This window comes from Ochlerotatus camptorhynchus, unplaced genomic scaffold (genome assembly GCF_037179485.1).
Source record: "Ochlerotatus camptorhynchus isolate MF236.1 unplaced genomic scaffold, CSIRO-AGI_Acam_v1.1 ptg000401l, whole genome shotgun sequence".
In the NCBI taxonomy this organism is placed as follows: Eukaryota; Metazoa; Arthropoda; class Insecta; order Diptera; family Culicidae; genus Ochlerotatus; species Ochlerotatus camptorhynchus.
This window is the reverse complement of record NW_027040887.1, coordinates 1,450,309-1,471,391: the sequence shown is the minus strand read 5'-3', so window position 1 is coordinate 1,471,391 and position 21,083 is coordinate 1,450,309. Positions and strand designations below refer to the sequence as shown.

The 21,083-nt window shown below is 40.0% G+C and overlaps 1 protein-coding gene across 2 annotated transcripts in view; it reads left to right on the top strand.

The window, feature by feature from the left end:
• The first annotated feature begins 454 nt into the window (after positions 1–454).
• The window catches only part of rdgC (retinal degeneration C), a 215,609-nt gene continuing 194,980 nt past the window's right edge, over positions 455–21,083 (top strand). For both annotated transcript variants that reach the window (XM_065233385.1, XM_065233383.1), the window contains exon 1: positions 455–1,182. The gene's annotated coding sequence lies outside the window, so the exon portion shown is untranslated. The remainder of the gene's footprint in view (positions 1,183–21,083) is intronic.

Genomic DNA, 21,083 nt, shown 5'->3' with positions numbered 1-21,083 from the left:
AGCAAATCAATACGTTGATTCGACCTCCCGATAGCCGTCAATATCTGTAAACACAACATGCTCAGGCATAGGTAGTTGATGGGCAGTTGAATGAAGAAGGGGAAGTGCTTATTGGACTGTTTAGAACTTGAGACATCCAAAAAACTTTCCGACGTGCGTGGAACGAATCCAACTCGTCTCACAAATGCCAGCAAATCTCTTCGCCCGTCCAAACTGGCTGCATCCATTTCGGGAGAGAACCTGGCTCTTGCTCTTGCTCATTCGAAGCCAGTAGCCAAGTTTGCCGCTTCAGAACGAGCATTTGTTTTGACTGCTCGTCGCCGTCGGCACAGAAGCGGTTTTGAGGGTGGAAAATTCGCTCTCAGCTCTTTTTCTCATTCCACGCTTTTCTTCCCCACGGGGCAGGATTTTCCACGTCAGCTGCTGGCTCAGCCAGTCACTGGACGGAAGCACAGCTGATTGGACGTGCCGATGGGAGCCACATTTCCCCAAGCATATTGATTGAAGAGCGCGCGCGGGAAATTCAAATCGGTCTTGGGTGGTGCTGATAGGCCAAAACGCATCGCTGCCGTAGTCATCTGGAAGCAGTCGCTGTCGAACGGTGGAATCAAACGGACGGAAGTATAGCCCCGAGTGCCGTCTGGTTGTACGGATTATAGTTTCAATAAAGAAACAAAGAAACAGGAAGTGATTGGTTTTCGATAAGTTTGAAATTTGTGGCGGTGGTGGTGGTTGAGAATTGAATTATTTATCTCCGGTGGGAAAACGTTATTTCCCGATTTTTCCACCATTCGATTCGGGAAGTGAATTATTCGTTTCGTACCCGGTACCATACGTTCACGTGGCGAGGAGAACAAAACAATTTCCGGAAATGAAATGAATAAAGTGCTTTTGTGGTGGCGTTTCCCGGGAAATGGAAGCAATTTTTGATGGGTCTTTCGAGGAAAAGCAGCTCATGTGCAAAAAGTGCTAAAGTGCAAAGTTGACGACAAGTGGAATGCCAGATGATAGGAAGTTTAAATTGAATTGAGTGAGAGTGTGCCAAAAAAATAAAGGTTCTGTCGCTGTTGAAGATTTGGGAAAGTGCAAGCGAAATCCAGGACCCAGTTCTCTGTCCCTCATTTGGCATGCAGATGCGGAAATCAGTTCAAACCCAGCCAACCACAGGCGCAGCATAATTGAGTAAGTCAACTTCTGTGGAATTTACTTAAGGATCACGCGTCTCCTTCAATTGGTGAGGAAGCCCATCTCATGATGCGAAAGTTAAAAGTAAGCTAGAAGTAGAATTTTCCTTTCTGATTTTCCCCGTATTTTCGATGCAAGGGTGGGTGGTGGAGCAAATCCTATTACTTCTGCTTTGCTACCTTCACCGGAGTCGAACGAAATTGCGGGTAGGAGAAATACGGGGAATGAAATGGAATGTGAAATGAGCAACGGAGAATGTACGGCGACGACGATGACTGTGGCAAGACAGAAGGAACCGGAAGCGTGTAAGCTTTGTTGTTGTTGCTGTAAATTTGGGTGCGCGGGAGTGGTGGGAGGAGAAACTGTGCGTGGTGTGACGGAGAAAAGATACGGCGAATGGGCGATAAATGTCTTAAATGACATAATTTAAATGCTCTGCTAGGAGGGGGGTGTGAGATTACATTTGGCTAATGGACCGTTACAGGATTGATAAAGTATTTCTCGGAAATGGTAATATTGTACTGAGGATCGTATTAATTATGTGTAAGGCGGAATGCAAAATTGGTGTTGGTGTCTTGTGATGGTGATAATGAGGTTGACATAGATCTCGCACAGCAAAAAATAAATTTGAGTATCACATCCAAGAGGATGCACTTCAATCATGTTGAAAATCTCATGCACAAAAATAGACAAATGTAGCAAAAGCAGCGTAATATCAGTTCTTGCACTGTATTAATGATAATTTTGCTTATTGTCAAGTCATATTACACCTTATTTTTGTCACTTTTGAAGTGCATCCACTTTGATGTGATATTAAAATTAATTTTTGCTGTGCGTGGCTACGAAAATTTGTGATGACAAACTCCTTCCGAACAGAGGTTTTCCACTTAACTGACCTATACAGTGATAAAGGGTTTTTCATTGGATTTTATCCCCAGCCATAGAAAATGCGATACTGAGAATGCGACGAACATTGCCTGAAACATCAAATAGTTGTTGCATAAAACAGCAAAAAGTCTGCTTTATCAGATCATGGAAAAGGTTAATTTTGTTTTTCCTTGATTTGTTTTCCGTCGATCTTGTTTTTCGTGCTAAGCACCAATGCTACCGACGCCAGGGAGCCAGCTCCCACACCTGGACTCTACCTATCGACCCATCAACTCATGAACCGGGAACCAACGGCTTTACTTCCCTTCCGAAGCAAGGCGTGATCAGAGATGTTATACTGGGATTGAACCCAGGCCTGCTGGGGTGAAAGGTAATCACGCTTCCCACTAGACCACCGGGGCCGACAGAAAAGGTTAATTAAAGTGTGTTTTAAAGAAAGATAAAAAAAATGTTAATTATTATTCTACTCCACTGGACTCGGTCACTGAGTCAATCGCTTCCAGTCTGCATGGACGGCCTAATGTCCTCCTCAACTGCGAAAAAGCCAACCTGTATGTATGAAAGAAATTGAAAATGCATATAAAGAGCACAATAGAAGGATTGAAACTAACATTAAGTCAGACCCAAAATCCTTTTTTAACTATATATATTTTTAATCCAAGAGCTTTCCATCAAAAATGCAACTAGACAGTAGGTTGGGCAATACTCCTAGTCAGATTAGTAACTTATTTGCTGACTTCTTTCAGGACGTTTATACAATTCATGATGAGAATGAGCGAGATTTTAAAAAAATTTCGTATCTCGCCGAGCCAATGAAGAACATCGCAGTGGATAATTTAACTCTCAAGGAAATTATACGTGATCTTGAAACCTGGGATGCTTCAAAAGGTGCTGGACCGGATGGTTTACCGCCTTTTTTTAAAGTCACTTTCGAAGGAGCTAGCAAAGCCTTTGCTCTGGCTGTTTAATTTATCCTTGGAGTCGAGTGTACTTCTTACAATTTGGAAAGAAACATTTTTAATTCCAATTTTTAAAAGTGGTAAAAAGTCTGATAAAAAAATGACCGTGGAGTTGCTACATTATCAAGCATTCCTAAATTATTCGAATCCATCATTAATGACAATGTATTCTTACAGATGAGGTCGGTAATTACTAGCAAACAGTACGGATTTGGTAAAGGGCGATCTACAGCTACCAACTTGCTTTTTAAGCTTTCCAAATTAGGCTTCAATCCTAGGCTACTGATATGGATCGAGTCGTACTTATCAAGGCGGACGCAAAAGGTAAGATTTGAAGGAAATCTGTCCACCATAGTTAATGTAACATCTGGTGTGTCACAAGGTTCACATCTTGGTCCATTACTGTTTATTTTATTTGTCAACGATATAGAACATATTTTTAAATTTCTTCATGTTTCTATATATGCTGATGACATGAAACTTTTCATGGAGATATCTAAAGCACCTGGTCTTCAAATATTTCAACATGAAATTGACGTTTTTTACACATGGTGTAAGAAAAATTTGTTAGAACTTAATATTAATAAATGCAATTCTATATCGTTCACAAGAAAGCACGCTGTACACAACACAATTACTCTTGGCCAGAAAACAATCCAAAGATCCTATCAAGTCAGAGACTTAGGTGGACACCAAGTTAACTTTTGCTGATCACTACAATAACATTATCTACAAAGCAAGCAACATGCTTGGGTTCATTAAAAGATTTTGTTTGCACTTCAATGACCCCTACACAATCAAAACACGTTACGTAGCATATGTGAGGCCTCTTCTCGAATATTGTAGCATAGTTTGGGCTCCATATCATGATACACATGTAAACCGCATTGAATCAGTTCAAAAGCAGTTCTTGTTGTTTGCTCTAAGAAAGTTGGGTTCGACGAGTTTTCCACTTCCATCTTATGAATCGCGTTGTATGCTAATTAATTTAGATGAGCTCAAAAAGCGAAGAGAGTACGCAATGATTGCTTTTATAAACGATGTGATTTCGCAAAGAGTTAACAGCCCAGAGATTTTGGAAAATATCAATTTTTATGCTCCCACTCGCTCACTGCGGAATAGAAATTTGTTTAGCATCAACAATTAAAGAACAGACTATACCAAAAACAGAACGGTGTCTTGCTATAATACATAGGGGAATTCGACAGTGAGCATGCATAAGGGCGAATACGCGATGATCGATTCTCTTCATCGATTTTCTCTTTGCATTGCTACAGCTAAGCGAAACAATTATCTAGAATTTGTTCAATGCATAGTAGTAACAGGTTGTATAGGCTATCAAAAACAACAGCAAACGCACCGAGAAACGTTAAATCTAGCAAGTTATTATCAAAAGAGAAAATCGACGAAGAGAATCGATCATTGCGTATAGGCCCTTATGCATGCTCACTGTCGAATTTACGTATTCTCGGCAACCTAAGCAGCGACCATCTTTCTATAGCGTTTTTCTCTCAGGAACGCACACATATGCAGTATTAGTTTGTTTACAATCTTTTGTTGTCAGCTGCTCTAACAATTTCAGTCGAAATAATTGTCAAAAACTGCTTTGAAACGCTTTTACAAAACTCCAAACTTCTCTAGTGAGAGCGACTATTGTGGGCAACCTCTTTTTATTCGGCAACCTTTCTATTTGAGCTGCGTGTTAAACTGCTGTGCTTTCACCGGCAACTTGAAATCAGCAGCATTGTGTAGTGCGTGTGTTTCATTTCAGGAAAACCCTGCTAGATTGCTTTTTCTCAGTGGTAAAAATTTAATCAAATTGAAGCTGAAAGCCTATATAATTGTTTGAATGCATTCAGTGAAGTGTTAACGTGAGAAAATCCAATGAAATTAGCGATTCAATTTGGGTTGCCGAAAATAGTCTGTCATGCCGAAGCCGTCATTTTCCCTACTGTGAATATATCGACATAACAATGAATAAAAGTACGCTTAAAAAAAACTTTCTTCACGAGGTTAGCTAGGCATCAATAATAAAATATAAATTTTATGCAAGTACTTGAAGTAAAATTGTAACAATTAGCGTTTAAGTAAAAATGTAAAACGGTCTACACTGATTGACGACAAATAAATCGGCACTGGAGTGCATGCCCAGCCTACCTAGGTTTGCCATGATTTATAGGTTTCAAAATTCTTCGATATATTATTCGTAAATATTAACGTTATTTGACAAATTCCAGGTAATCATGTCCAGGGGTTGAAACTGTTGACGTTTTTTACTACACTCGCTTTGTTGTCATGCGCGACAGTCTGTTTGTATTCGTATATTCATGCTCTACCGTCGCACTATGGGCAAAAATGGGTCCAAAATTACCCAAAATTCAATATCTCAACAGCACGCTTAATTCCATGAAAAACAACTTTTCCGAAAGGAAATCGTTTGGAGAATCGATTGCACGTGGTCCCATAGACCGGAGCGCCTTGTAGGTATGTGTTTTGGACCATTTAACCCCATTTCCCCCTACTTTTTGGAGGAAATGTTTTTTCACAGCTCTATTTTTCGTAAAACATAAGCACTTTATGCATGGTTTTAGAATACTATGTCTTTAAACAACAGTTCATGAGATATTAGGGGAATACGGGGTACACTTTATAGGGGAGTAAGGGGTAAAAGTGAACCCTCGCTAAATTTATTTTAATTCATAAAAATGTTGAACGATGCGATTGTTTAAATGAACCCAAAGGTTGCCTGCAATAATAAGATTTTTTTTTTAATTTTATGGTTAATTGGGGTTAAATAAGTTTTAATTTACTGCTATCTGTTTTAAAAGAGTTTTCACTTTTTTTTGTCTGTATACAGCAAAACGATATAGTGGTTCTCAGAGTTTTGTAAAAATTGGTAGTTTTGTTCCTAATCGCAACATATTAGACCCTGAGATGATTTAGTTAGTTTGAGTGGGTGTGTTGTCAGTCGTAAGAAACCGACGATCCAAGTCATTGTTTACGTTTTGAGTCAGACCCTTCTGTCATGTTTCGCCTGAATAGCAAAATTACTTATTCGTGCGGACCAGAAATTTGTGGCATCGCGAGTGAAAAATTTTAATTTCAGTTTATTTACGCGGTGATGAGAACGGCGCTTATCTATTGTTAGGGTTTTGCAATGTGCATTGCTTTTGTGCACGGAGTGACTTGAAAAAGAAAAGCGAAGAAAATTGATAGGTTGTTGTGTGGTTGGAGTCGCTGGAGGAGGAATTGTTTAGGGAAGACTAGAGAAAAATATGCGTGGAAGCATCGGGAATGCGCTCCCGGGTGAAGTGATTTGGTGAGTACGTTCCAGTTGAAGATTGTTGACAAGTGTATTTGTGGATATGCAAATTATGGTTTAGATGACGCATGGCTTCAAACATTTTGTGTATCCAATAAAACATATTACATACTAAATACGCACAGGGCATCGTCTGCTGACCATTGCCGCGGGTATATCGTGGGAGTCCCAGGTACCCGGTTCAAGCTTTAGTTGGCGGCGGTGGCTCTTCTTGACCTTCTACCCCCTGAGTAGTTAGTGTGAATAAGGGCGTCTATGTGATGTTTTGCTGTACCTGTTGTGGACATCTAGTGCATCCTGTTCCCTTAACTTGTTGAGGACACCCTGTCTTGCCTCAAAAGTTACCCTTTTTGAAGTAATAGTCTTCACAATATAAAGGGCACCATTACGGAGCATGAGATTTGATCAAATTATTCGCAGTTCTACTAGTCCAACGCCCCCGGCTGGGTGAGAGATTGAAGATGACACACACACACACATAATCGCAACATATTAGACCCTTATTTTTTTATTTTGTCTATTTATATAATAGGGCGGTCAAAAAAAAAAAATTTTTTTTCGATTTTTTTTCGATTTTTTTTTCAAAAAATTTTTACTTTTGAACTGTTTGACCCTATAAAGTGTACCCCGTATTCCCCTAATATCTCATGAACTGTTGTTTAAAGACATAGTATTCTAAAAACATGCATAAAGTGCTTATGTTTTACAAAAAATAGAGCTGTGAAAAAACATTTCCTCCAAAAAGTAGGGGAAAATGGGGTTAAATGGACCAAAACACATACCTACAAGGCTCTCCGGTCTATGGGACTACGTGCAATCGGTTCCCCGGATGATTTCCCTTCGGAAAAGTCATTTTTCAGGGCCGGAATTCAACGTGCTCTTGAGATATTGAATTTTGGGTAATTTTGGACCCATTTTTGCCCATAGTGCGTTGTCTCTCTCACACGACACAAACGGTAGAATAATACACTGGAGTCGCTTTTTACGCGGTTTTTTTTTACGCGGTTTTTTTTTACGCGGTTTTTTTTTACGTGGATTTCGGAATTTACGCGGATTCCGGAATTTACGCGGTTTTTTTTACGCAGATTTTGTTTTTTTTACGCGGATTTCAGAATTGACGCGGTATATCGCTTTTTACGCGGTTTTTTCTTACACGGTCTTTTTTTACGCGGTTTTTTTTACGCGGTTTTTTTTTACGTGGATTTCGGAATTTACGCGGTTTTTTTACGCGGATTCCGGAATTTACGCGGTTTTTTTTACACGGGACGTATCACCCGCGTAAAAAGCGACTCCAGTGTATTGGAGCAAAAAGAAAATTATCAATAACTGTCATGTGACATGTATGATTTCATTTTAATTCCTCAAATTGGTGTGCATTAAACCATATCTGATTGGAAATGTTATTATTAGGACATCATTGCTGGCTATTTTCAGAATTCACGCAAGCACAACGTCAGCAGCTCTTATTATATGAAAAAAAAAAACTAAAATACATACATTCGTGACGGTCTTCGGTGGCAGTGTCGTATGACACAGCCTGTCATATGACATTTTAGTTTGGTACTGTACTATGATAGCCTATTTTGCAAGTGTCGAAATCAAAGGCAGTCCATTATCACAGAAAATGTGTCGACTACCGTGAACGCTTAGTAGACTGATCATGGCATACAATTGACAACAAAACGAATGAAGAAAAGAAAAAGACTGCTGCCGTGATTACTTGGGTTTTGTCGAAAAAACATAAATATTATTGTATTTTCCCATCGTCGCTGAATTTATTCATTTAAGTCGTCAATCATTTTGTAGACCACTTTTACGATACATGGTTTGTCTTAAATTATCCTATATATAACTTACTGTTTGGGCTTTCGTGAATATGTTTTTAAAAAATACAAACTCCTCACTACTATGGTTGACACTAGAATGATTTTATTGGCTCATTTGGGATTTCGATTAACAAAATGCTAAAGAGCTGTACATAATCAAAGGTGCTTACATTCAATTATCAGAATTTCTTATATGCAATGCCTAACACTTGGTACTTGCTCTAAGTGGTATTAAGTTACTGTCGTCGCCAATATTATCGGGTTGGTTCTACTGCTGATTCTGCGTCTTTTGCCAGGTGTTTATGCTATTATGAAACTCGTGCGCAGTGAATGACTTCAGGGTGCTGTTACCTCTGTTGTTGTTGTTGTTGTTGTTGTTGTTGTTGTTGTTGTTGTTGTTGTTGTTGTTGTTGTTGTTGTTGTTGTTGTTGTTGTTGTTGTTGTTGTTGTTGTTGTTGTTGTTGTTGTTGTTGTTGTTGTTGTTGTTGTTGTTGTTGTTGTTGTTGTTGTTGTTGTTGTTGTTGTTGTTGTTGTTGTTGTTGTTGTTGTTGTTGTTGTTGTTGTTGTTGTTGTTGTTGTTGTTGTTGTTGTTGTTGTTGTTGTTGTTGTTGTTGTTGTTGTTGTTGTTGTTGTTGTTGTTGTTGTTGTTGTTGTTGTTGTTGTTGTTGTTGTTGTTGTTGTTGTTGTTGTTGTTGTTGTTGTTGTTGTTGTTGTTGTTGTTGTTGTTGTTGTTGTTGTTGTTGTTGTTGTTGTTGTTGTTGTTGTTGTTGTTGTTGTTGTTGTTGTTGTTGTTGTTGTTGTTGTTGTTGTTGTTGTTGTTGTTGTTGTTGTTGTTGTTGTTGTTGTTGTTGTTGTTGTTGTTGTTGTTGTTGTTGTTGTTGTTGTTGTTGTTGTTGTTGTTGTTGTTGTTGTTGTTGTTGTTGTTGTTGTTGTTGTTGTTGTTGTTGTTGTTGTTGTTGTTGTTGTTGTTGTTGTTGTTGTTGTTGTTGTTGTTGTTGTTGTTGTTGTTGTTGTTGTTGTTGTTGTTGTTGTTGTTGTTGTTGTTGTTGTTGTTGTTGTTGTTGTTGTTGTTGTTGTTGTTGTTGTTGTTGTTGTTGTTGTTGTTGTTGTTGTTGTTGTTGTTGTTGTTGTTGTTGTTGTTGTTGTTGTTGTTGTTGTTGTTGTTGTTGTTGTTGTTGTTGTTGTTGTTGTTGTTGTTGTTGTTGTTGTTGTTGTTGTTGTTGTTGTTGTTGTTGTTGTTGTTGTTGTTGTTGTTGTTGTTGTTGTTGTTGTTGTTGTTGTTGTTGTTGTTGTTGTTGTTGTTGTTGTTGTTGTTGTTGTTGTTGTTGTTGTTGTTGTTGTTGTTGTTGTTGTTGTTGTTGTTGTTGTTGTTGTTGTTGTTGTTGTTGTTGTTGTTGTTGTTGTTGTTGTTGTTGTTGTTGTTGTTGTTGTTGTTGTTGTTGTTGTTGTTGTTGTTGTTGTTGTTGTTGTTGTTGTTGTTGTTGTTGTTGTTGTTGTTGTTGTTGTTGTTGTTGTTGTTGTTGTTGTTGTTGTTGTTGTTGTTGTTGTTGTTGTTGTTGTTGTTGTTGTTGTTGTTGTTGTTGTTGTTGTTGTTGTTGTTGTTGTTGTTGTTGTTGTTGTTGTTGTTGTTGTTGTTGTTGTTGTTGTTGTTGTTGTTGTTGTTGTTGTTGTTGTTGTTGTTGTTGTTGTTGTTGTTGTTGTTGTTGTTGTTGTTGTTGTTGTTGTTGTTGTTGTTGTTGTTGTTGTTGCTGATGTCACTAAGGCTGGTGCTCCACGGCGGCTAATAAGGCTGATAGTTGATTTTGTTGGATATTCTTCACCTGATCCATGAGATTTACTTAGTCGGTAATGGGGGGTGTGTTCAGTCGGTAACTATTCCCCCTAAGCGAGGAACGTCCCGCTCCGGAATCTATGGGCTTGAGATCTGTGCCGAACATTATCTTGTAGAGAAAGACGATGATTCATGCTATGCAGAGAAGTTGCACAAGACTGCATCCTCCTAAAAGGCTCCCAAATGTTATGTCGATATGGTTCTGTTTCAGGTATACATGTTCCAATTTGTTTCTATCGATGATTGTTTCGTTGTTGATTTTCTCCAGGTTGTATATTTTCTGAACCTTCCAGTTGATTTCCAGATTGTGAAAGGTTCGTTAGTTTTGAAGTGTTGTTTTTTTAATGCAATTAATTAGCGAATGAGATTAAGAAATTCCCAACCAGAGTTCGATTATTTGGTCCACAGTTTGATTGAAGAATTTGATTTTTATTAGTACCGTAAAACGGGGTAACATTGTTGCTTAAAGTAGCTATAGTTGCTTAAAGTAGCTATAGTTGCTTAAAGTAGGTATATTCTAATTTTTTTACAACAATGAATGTTTTTCTAATTTCATATTTTTAAAACAAGTACTGAGGATCCAAGAGTTAATTCGTTAGTAATATATTCAACGGAAATAAGCAGTAACACTATTTTTTAAAGTTTTGTGACTAGGATTGGGTGATGTTGGATCGATCTTTGAAAGATCGATCTTTTTCATCCCGATTACCGACTTTTCGGATCGATTCTTTGTTCACGAAAAGATCGAAAAAAATCGAGCTTTTCGATCTTCAAAAAAATATATATATAGGTGTAAAATTTTGTAAGTGTATTTACATCGAAAAAAATGATTTTTTCTCACCCCAGACTGCGTGGTAAATTTAACGAACATAACGTCAACATCAGCATCGCTCCCTATAATGACATCACCTTTCGCGTTTCCGATATTTACGAATACAGCAACATTTGATGATTTGCACTACCTCTCTCCTGTGCTCATTTCTCCTAGCTATCACGACAACATTTAATTATTAAGCAGTCGAGCAGTTTTGAGACGTCGTTCTACAAGCAATTTTAATAAAACAAAGCAATTAAATCCCGAAATATAGTTCCATGGCAAAGTTCGAGTGGTAGGTAACGTCATGTTAAACTGATCGAATGATGTGATCCATTGAATATTACTTACAAAAGAGAGAAAATCTTGGGGTACCAACGTAAACAAGCGTATTAAAATAAAAATAAAAAAGATCGATCTTCCAAAAATCGATGCTTTGGTACCGATTTAATCAGTGGATCGATTCTAGAGTCAAGTCTCTTGATTTACCAGTCTCTGAAGATCGCCCAATCCTATTTGTGACCGAACTTCAGTATTTTGATTTGGGGGTACTTTGATAATGCACGATGAATGTAGAAAAAAATAGTAAAACTCAAACAGTTTAGTTCATTGTAACCGTTTTGTCACAAGTTCATAGGTTTTTGTCATTTATGATATATATTCAGAACATTCACGTTTCTTGTGCAAGAACAGCAGTATACTACATAAGTGATAGGGTTCTGTACCGCTGTGAAAATGTTGTGCCGTTTCGTTATGTCCACCATAGAACAACAAACAACCATACAAAACTAGGATGACGGGATGAAGGAAAATTGGGAGAAAAGAACGGCCATTGTCCAAAATCGGTCTCTTTTCATATCAGGCGTCCGTGTGCTGGTAGCTTAGCCACGCATGCTAACACTACCATCAGATAGAGGAAATTTTCTCCTACCTGATATAGCGGTGTTAGTATGTGGGGCGAGCTATCAGTTATGTCAAACCAACGATAAAATGCGTTGTTTACAAAAGCTGATATGTCCTTTCGAAAAAGTAATCGAGATTTGTAGTTATCATTCAGGCAAGGAGCGCTTGCGCCATCTAGGCGACGCCGCTACCAGCAGCCAGTGATGTCGACGGGAACGACGCGCAAAGTTCGAGGTGCAAAACTCGAACGCTGCGCGCTTGACAGGAACCGCCTTCCTACTGCTGCTGCTGCTATTGCTGCTACCTGCTCACCCACCGTCCGAAGCGAAAACGAGTTGTGGCACATTTGCTGCGATGTTTTATAACTTTTCAGATTCAAGCAGCACGATGTGCAACCAAATGGTACTCGATTAATACAAATGGGCTTGAGAAGAACGTGTATTTCATGAAAACAGCGATAAAATTATCACTTTTTATTTAAACATTTTTAAAACATTTTTTTTTGTGAAAATTGAAAAAGCGTTTATTGTAACAGCTTACACAAGTTATTTTATTTCGACTGGTGTATTTGGATTTCAATTTCATCTATAAATGACCAAGTTATAAGAGTTCAAAATCTTACACATTTTCGTGACGGTCGCAATTTTAGATTTTCGATTTACCCCTAGACGTAGTCTACGTCAAAACTGGCGGGAGAAGATGGAAGAATCATTTGAGCGAAGGCTGAAGAAGCTTCCAAGGGAAGTCGAAATAAGTTTCCGAGAGGAATCGTAAAATAATTTACGATTTAAGGTGAAATAAAATTCCAGGGGAAAGTTGGAAGTAAATTCAGGAAATTAAATAATGTTTAAAAGTATTTCCCGATTCCCGAATTACCAGAAAGAGCCATCGACTGTTTATCGATGGTAGCCAAACACGGTGAGGACATTAATCGAAAGAGTATCCATAAGACATTTTTAGAGATGTTTTTTTTTTAATTTTAAAGGCTCAAACAATTTGAGATATTTAAAAAGATACAAGTCTCTCAAAATTATTTTCTCCGAAATTCGAGCGCGGGCAGGCAATAAACATTTCGATTATTTAAAAAAAAAATCTTAGCGGAATCCTTTTATCAAGAGCTTTGAGTGTGTTGGTTTATTTCCAAGAAAAAAAAGCTACACACTCAAAGCTCTTCATAAGAAAAAATTGGTATAGATCCGTATAAAACCTCAAAAATCGGTATTCTGAGGAACCTTATCTGTATATCGGTATCTAGTTCCGAAATCGGTATAAATACCGATAAATCGGTATATCTGGCAACGCTGGTACACTGGCAACATACTGGAATTGTCAAGTTGCCCCCGAGTTGCAATTTTCAGAACTCATCACGATAGGAAGTTTAACAATTAGAGACCTATTTACTTGATTAAGCAACTAAAAGAATAAACTAATACACTGCGCAAACAATCTTTGAAACCGGAAAACAAACATCAACCACAAACATGGCTTACCAACAAGACTCATCGTGCACCGTCCAGACCCGAAAGCAAGCACATCATATTCCAGCGGAGGAGAACCCGTAAAATTATCACGATTTTTGCAATGGAACGTATCTGATTTTGAACCAATAATTCAAACGTTAATTTGCGAAGCTTTTGGCGCTCCCACGCAAACTAACAGCCTAAGAGTGCTAAGAGTTTTGACAAATTGACGTTTAAATCTTTGCTTACAAAAGTAGATACGTTCGTTTGAAAAAGTAACCGAGAATTGCTTAGCCTACTCTACACTGAACAAACTAGACCAATCACCCGCAATGAATCGCTCCCTACGCAAACATAGCCGTTTTTTGTTGCACTCTGTGTACTCTGCTAACTGGTGGTAGGTACCGGAAAATTCGTTGGCTTCTCGGATGATGTTGTTGTTGTGGTTGTGGAGCAGCATCCCTTTACTACCGCAGGAGCCCTCGAGGGTGCAAAGCGTCCGCAAAATGTACGCTTCCATCATCACCCGCCAACATGTCTCCATCACCATCGGCAGTGACCTTTCTGGTTTAGGGGGAAAAGAATCTCTGCCGGCGTCTGTCGGCGCGGTGCCCGAGGGCGTGGGAATGTTTCACATCGTGCCAAAACAAAGCCAATATAACTCCAAAAATTTCCCATTCCCGAACCCAAAGGGGATTATCCCATTACTGGGCGCGCAGCACTCTGCTTGCCGTATTGCCGCCGATCGACGTGATTGGAATCGGAAATAAGTGTATCAATATTTTTCGGCAATCGCCAGAAAATCAATCCGGTTATCCTCAGCTCTTCGAATGTGACCTTGCCAATAATATATTTGACTTGCCTGTGCTTGGGATGTGACTTTTCTGATAGGGTAGTACGAAAAAGGATTGGTTGCGGGCAGGGAAGGAGCCATACCGATGATAATGCAATCGGGGGTTGATCAATGTGGTGGATTCGTCAGAATAGAAGAGGTTTTGTTTTTGAACTGGAGAAATCAGAGACACGTGGAAGTTGGAGCGGAAAATGTGTTTAGCATAACAAGCAGAGGACCACATGAAAGGGTGAAGTGGTTTAGTTTGAGTTTCTTGTTGGCAGGGATGGATCGCTCTTTTGGGGCATTTTTCATTTATTTTTAGTATAAAATGGTTCCATTGAATCCAATTGAATTTTCAGTTAACCCATCTTAAAAAAGATAGTCCACATGTGTAAAATATTTTGTTTTCTATTCATGCATAGAAAGCTGTCATTTAAATTTATTGATATCCTCATCAAAAGTATATTCTAGACCCACACAGGACCAACACGCAGTGATGGATCGTGGTTTTGGAGATTTAAGATTACTTTTTAGTATAAAATGCTAACGTAAAATCCATTTGACTTTGCAGTTAACTCAGATCGCTCTCAAGTGTGGAAATTCAGCATTTTGATAGGGAGATTAATAGCCTTAAACTATCAATTTTAAGATGCGTAATTGAAAATTTAACTTGGATTATACGTTAGCATTCTATAATAAAAAGTAATGAAAAATCCCCAAACGATCGATCCATTACTGCTTGTTGGTCCGGTGTGGGTCTACGAATGTATTTTTTGATGAGGATATCAAGAAATTTAAATGACAGCCTCCTATGCATGAATAGAAAACAAAAGGTTTTGGACTTCGAGGAATTGTGAAACTTTCCCGGCTGAATGTCAACCACCCGAACTCCTAACCTATATTTGGCATCATAACTGTCAATGGTCTTCTTTGTTCTTCCAGTTTCACCGTTGAAACAAAAATTTATCGCACCGCATAAAACGCCCCACTACTGCTGCTGCTCTACCCATAAAGTGCACCCATTTGTCCAAAGTGAAACGTTTATTATTAATAATTTGCCAGTAACTGTCTGTGATGTACCGCTTCACAGTCTCCCTATGAATCGAGCTATATGTAGATGGAGCTGCTGCATTCATCACAGCGTGGAATTAAATTTAGAAAATTGCCACTAACCGTCGACTATCATTGGAGCAACCGGGGGGCAGAACGGGAGATCCGCACCGTCCAGCACACGAAGGGCGCTAAGAGCACGTGTTTCTGTCACATCGCGTCCAGACGAGGTATCAAATGCAATCCAAAACTGAGATGACGATGTTGGAAACTGGGAGTCGGAAAACATCGGTGCATTATTCATGTGATTTTAATAACTCTGTTGGCCGTCGTTTTGCATTTTTTTTTTTTCAACGACGCCGGTTGGCAGCACAGCACAATCGTAAACCGTGCGAGGATGTGGTGAGTGACACGACGGTGAAAGTCCTTGGCCCTTAGCACATTACTTTCACACAATTTCACTGCACTGCACTCTCCGTCGGGTGTCGTCGGTGTGGTTGATGGGGTGGGTTGTCTGTCAGTTACTCAGTCAGCAGAGCACACAGCACACCGGCCGTGCCGGATGAGTGAAATTACCGAAAGATGGTTGTGAGCGGCAAAGTGCGTGCAGGTGAGGGAAGGGGGGAAATGGTGATTGAAAGCACAAAAAATTGCCTCTGACAAAGGCTGTATATGTGAATATATTTGCTCGGGAGCGAGGGCAACATGCTGACCCGTGTCGCACGCGATTTTACGGAGGATGTGACACGTAAATCGATTTATGTTTTTTTTTCTTATCATGAGGGAAAATTGTCGAAGCTTTTATTTTACTGTTATCGCATTAGTCATGATAAATTGCTACACAGGAAAATTGACGATAATTGCATGACATGCACTAAGATGATCTCGTACATCGTAATGAAAAATGTTAATTTTAAAATTGTATATCCCTTTGATGGTTGGAAACAATGACGATTCATAGAGGTGACGACGAAAGTCATACAGAGGTTTTATAAAATTAAACTAGTTCAAATAGAAAATGAAAACTTAGCTACGCAAATCGTAAAATTAACAGGTAGATTATTATCGCAGTTTAGTCCGACTGAAATACAACACTTTCTTGATGATGATTGAATTCAGTTTTTTTTTAAATGCGTTTATTTTTCCAGGCTCATTTGCCGTAGCTTTACGGAGCCGATATTCATCGTTTGGGTACAAAATTACTTAAAACTAACGTTAGTAAAGCGGGGGCCGATTACTCGCTGCTTTCTCGAGGTTAGGGGTAACAAATTGTAACAAACGGGTGGCAGGGTAGGGATTGAGAACACAAGGTTTTTTAGAGCAATGTGCTCTTGATCTAGAACTAAGCGACATACTGGAGAAAAAGACAAACATGGGGGTACACCGATGGAGACCTAGCGACTTGAGAGAACACAAGATGACACTAACAACTAAATCCTCAGATCGATCCGTTTTAAAAACACATAAATTAAATTAAAATATTCGAGATCTCGGCTCGCCAAGATGTCTCTAACGGGCCGCATAGGTTGTTTTCCTCGGGTCCTGAGGGATACGGATAACTCGGATCTAGGAACACAGTGTAAAGTGCATGACCAAAGCACGTGGTCGATATCGTGATAGCCACTACCACAAGCTCACAAATTGCTGCCTGGGAGCCTGATTCGGAAGAAATGCGAGTCTAACGAGTAGTGATTAGACATGAGCCTTGACATGACACGTATAAAGTCACGGCTCATGTCCAATCCTTTGAACCATGGCTTGTTCGACACCTGTGGGAGAATAGAATGTAACCATCTTCCCAGATCACTCTCATTCCATTTTTGGTGCCAGTTGGTGAGGACGTGCTGACGGGTAATTGAGAAAAATTCCGCAAAGGCGATTTGTCGATCAAAAATATCGCCTTCCATAGCGCCCACTTTAGCTAGCGAGTCCGCTTTCTCATTACCCGGAATTGAGCAATGAGATGGGACCCAAACTAAGGTGATAGTATAGGAGCAGTTAGATAAAGTACTCAATTTAGCTCGGATTTCGGTCAGGAAATACGAGGAGTGCTTCATCGGCCTCATTGATCGAATAGCCTCCAACGAGCTAAGGCTATCAGTAAAAATAAAATAGTGATCAGATGGTAGTGAGCAGTCTTGTAAGCGGTCACGGTAGTCGACACATTTTCTGTGATAATTGACTGCCTTTGCCTCCGACACTTGCAAAACAAGTTATCATAGTACAGTACCAAACTAAAATGTCATATGAAAGGCTCTGTCATACGACACCGTCGCCGAAGACCGTCACGAATGTACATATGTATTTTAGTTTTTCTCATAATAAGAGCTGCTGATGGTGTGCTTGTGTGAATTCTGAAAATAGCAAGCAATGATGTCCTAGTAATAATATTTCTGATCAGAAATGGTTTGATTTACACCAAATTGAGGAATTACAACGAAATCACACATGTCATATGATAGCTATTTTGATAATTTTCTTTTAGCTCGAATGTTATTCTACCGCTCGTGTTGTGTGAGAGAGACGACGGTAGAGCATGAGTGTTCGAATACAAACAGACTGTCGCGCATGACAACGAAGCGAGTGTAGTAAAAAACGTCAACTGTTTCAACCCCTGGTAGTGAGGCAATTTGCTCTACTGCGTAAAATATGGCTGCTAGTTCCGCAACGTATACGGAACAGGGTTTTTGCAGTTGATATGAGGCGCTATGAAATTCGTTGAATACTCCAAATCCAGTGGAAGCGTTTATAGTTGACCCATCTGTGAAAAAACTCTTATTGTTACTGACATGGTGGTACTTGTTTGCATAAATTAAGGGAACAACCATCGACCGATGGTGATATGGTATTCCACGGATTTCTTGCAACATGGTCAGATCAAAATTTACAGAGGAACTATAAAAGTCTTGGAGGCAAACACGAGAGGAATTGAATGAAGAAGGGCCAATATCCAGCGTCATGTACTCGTAATAGAGACGCATGAATCTTGTTTGATGATTTCTGTCGAGCAGCTTCTCAAAGTTTTCTATTACCAATGGGTTCATTACTTCACAACGGATAAGAAACCGGAAGGACAGTTCCGCGAAACGATCTGTCAGTGGAAGAACACCCGCGAGTACTTCGAGGCTCATCGTATGCGTCGAGTGCATACTGCCAAGCGCGATTCGGAGGCACCAGTATTGAACTCGTTGCAGCTTCAAGATATGTGTTTTCGCCGCGGATTGAAAGCAGAAGCTACCGTACTCTAGAACCGACAAGATGGTTGTTCGATACAACCTGATCAAATCTTCTGGGTGTGCTCCCCACCAAGTTCCAGTAATTGTACGAAGAAAATTGATTCTTTGTTGGCATTTTTGTTTCACATACGCAATATGTTTTCCCCACGTGCTTTTGGAATCGAACCAGACACCTAAATACTTGAAAGATATATTTTGAGTGATTGTTCTACCCTTTAGTTGAAGCTGTAACTGTGCAGGATGATGCTTCCTAGAAAAACAACCAACTCAGTTTTCTCCGGAGAGAATTCGATACCCAGCTTCATAGCCCAAGTAGACAAATTGTCTAAGGTATCTTGCAATGGTCCTTGCAGGTCCGGTGCACTTGGCCCTATAACGGACACAACGCCGTCATCTGCAAGCTGCCTTAGCGAGCAATTTTCATCAAGACAACCATCAATGTCTTTTACATAAAAATTATAAAGAAGGGGGCTTAAACATGAACCCTGGGGGAGACCCATGTAACTAATTCGTGAAGTTGTCGAGTTTCCATGAGAAAAAGCTCATATATTTCTCAGACAACAAGTTGCTCAAATAGTTGTTCATAATAGGTGAAAGCCCACTATCGTGGAGTTTATCCGAAAGGACATCGATACAAACAGAATCAAAAGCCCCCTTAATGTCCAAGAAAACTGAACCCATTTGCTGTTTTTGCGCATAGGCCAGTTGAATTTCAGTTGAAAGCAACGCAAGACAGTCGCTCGTTCCTTTGCCTCTCCGAAATCCAAATTGCGTATCTGAAAGTAAACCATTCGACTCGACCCATTTGTCTAGACGAAAAAGAATCATTTTCTCCAACAATTTGGGACGGTACGAGTTATAATCCGAGGCGGGTTTACCGGGTTTTCGAATGGCGATAACTCTTACTTGCCTCCAGTCATCCGGAACAATGTTGCGCTCCAGAAATTGATTGAATAAGTTCAACAAGCGTCTCTTCGCGACGTCTGGGAGATTTTTAAGCAAGTTGAACTTGATTCTATCCATTCCTGGAGCTGAGTTGTTACATGAAAGGAGAGCAAGTGAGAATTCCACCATCGAAAACGGGGAATCTATTTCGTTATTACCCGACGGACGATCACGAACGTTGGTTTGAACCGGTACCGAATCCGGGCAAACTTTCCGCGCGAAGCTAAAAATCCATCTGTCCGAGTACTCCTTGTCTTCATTTATCGGTGATGACGCGTTTCGCATTCTCCTGCCGACATTCCAGAGTGTTCTCATGGAAGTCTCTCGCGACAAACCATCGACGAACCGACGCCAGTAACCGCGTTTTTTGGCTTTAGTCAAGCCCTTAAAGGTTTTCTACCGCTCGAAATCCTCGACCTTACCGTGTTTGCGGAAGCGTTTAAACGCGGCGGACTTCTCGCTGTTCGCGTCGGTGCATTCCTTATCTCACCATGGGGTGAGAGGTCGCTTGCGACCGGAAACACCCGGAACATGTTTCGTTTGTGCTCGCAGCGCACAATCGATGATGAGACGCGCGAGAAAGGAGTACTCGTCCAGCGGAGGAAGTATGTCGACCAATTGACTGGCATCAAGAACCGCGGTCGCGAATTTTCGCCAGTCAATGTTTTTCGTAACGCGATGTCGACCGAGTGAGTAGAAGATGAACCATTGGTAATAGAAATTTTGATTGGCAAATGGTCACTACCGTAGGGATCTTGAATTACTTTCCACAAGCAATCCAACGATAGTGAACTCGAGCAAAGTGAGAGGTCTAATCTGCTTATTTTTGCTGGAGGTTTGGCTACTCGTGTTGCTTCTCCGGTGTTCAGAATTGTCATTTTGAAGAAGTCGCACATGTCGTATATCAAGGTTGAGCGGTTGTCGTCGTACAGATCCCCCCAGCCTGTACCGTGAGAGTTAAAATCTCCCAAGATCAACCGTGGCTCCGGCATAGCCGTGCAGATATCCGCGAAACTTTGACGAGAGATCGCGGTTTTCGGTGGAAGATATACTGAGGCAATACTGAGACATTTACCTCGAATATTAACCTGACATGCAACTACTTCAATGCCTGTCACCGAAGGCAGATCGATTCTATAGAAGAAATGGAGCTTGTTGATCCCCAGAAGCACCCCTCCATACGAATCTGCGCGGTCAAGGCGAATAATGTTGAAATCGTGGAAAGCAAGATCGTTGTCTGAAGAGAGCCATGTTTCACAAAGGGCAAATGCATCAGAAAGTGAGTTGTTAACTAAAAATTTAAATGTGTCAAGTTTTGGCATAAGACTTCTACAGTTCCACTGAAGAACAGAGATCATATCCCCGACCTCATTCGGAAAATTATCCATCAAAGGATATGATCGATGCAAGGAAGGACTAGAAGCTAGTTGCTTCAAAAGTGTTTTCACCATTGGCAGCACTAAATTAATAATGCTCCTCGTTGAGTCAGAGATATTGAATATACTGAAGAAGCTATCCACAATACCAGAAAACGTGAACATGGGAGCATGTTCTTGCTGATTATTCAGCTGATTTTCTGGCCGAAAAACTGGAACATCTGGGGTTTTAGATGATCCTGGAAGTGACGGAAAGTTCTTGTCATAATTACAAGGTTTAAAACCCGGTGGAATGGGTTTCGGTGCATTTCCGTTACCTCTTGATTTTTCCAAGGTGGAAGGGTGGTCCGTACGAGTGGCCTTACGAGGCTTTTCGGTGTTGTGTTGTTTTGCTCGTTTTCTCGTATTGCCTTTAAAGACAAACGGACTACCCTCACCGACCTCTGAGTCAGA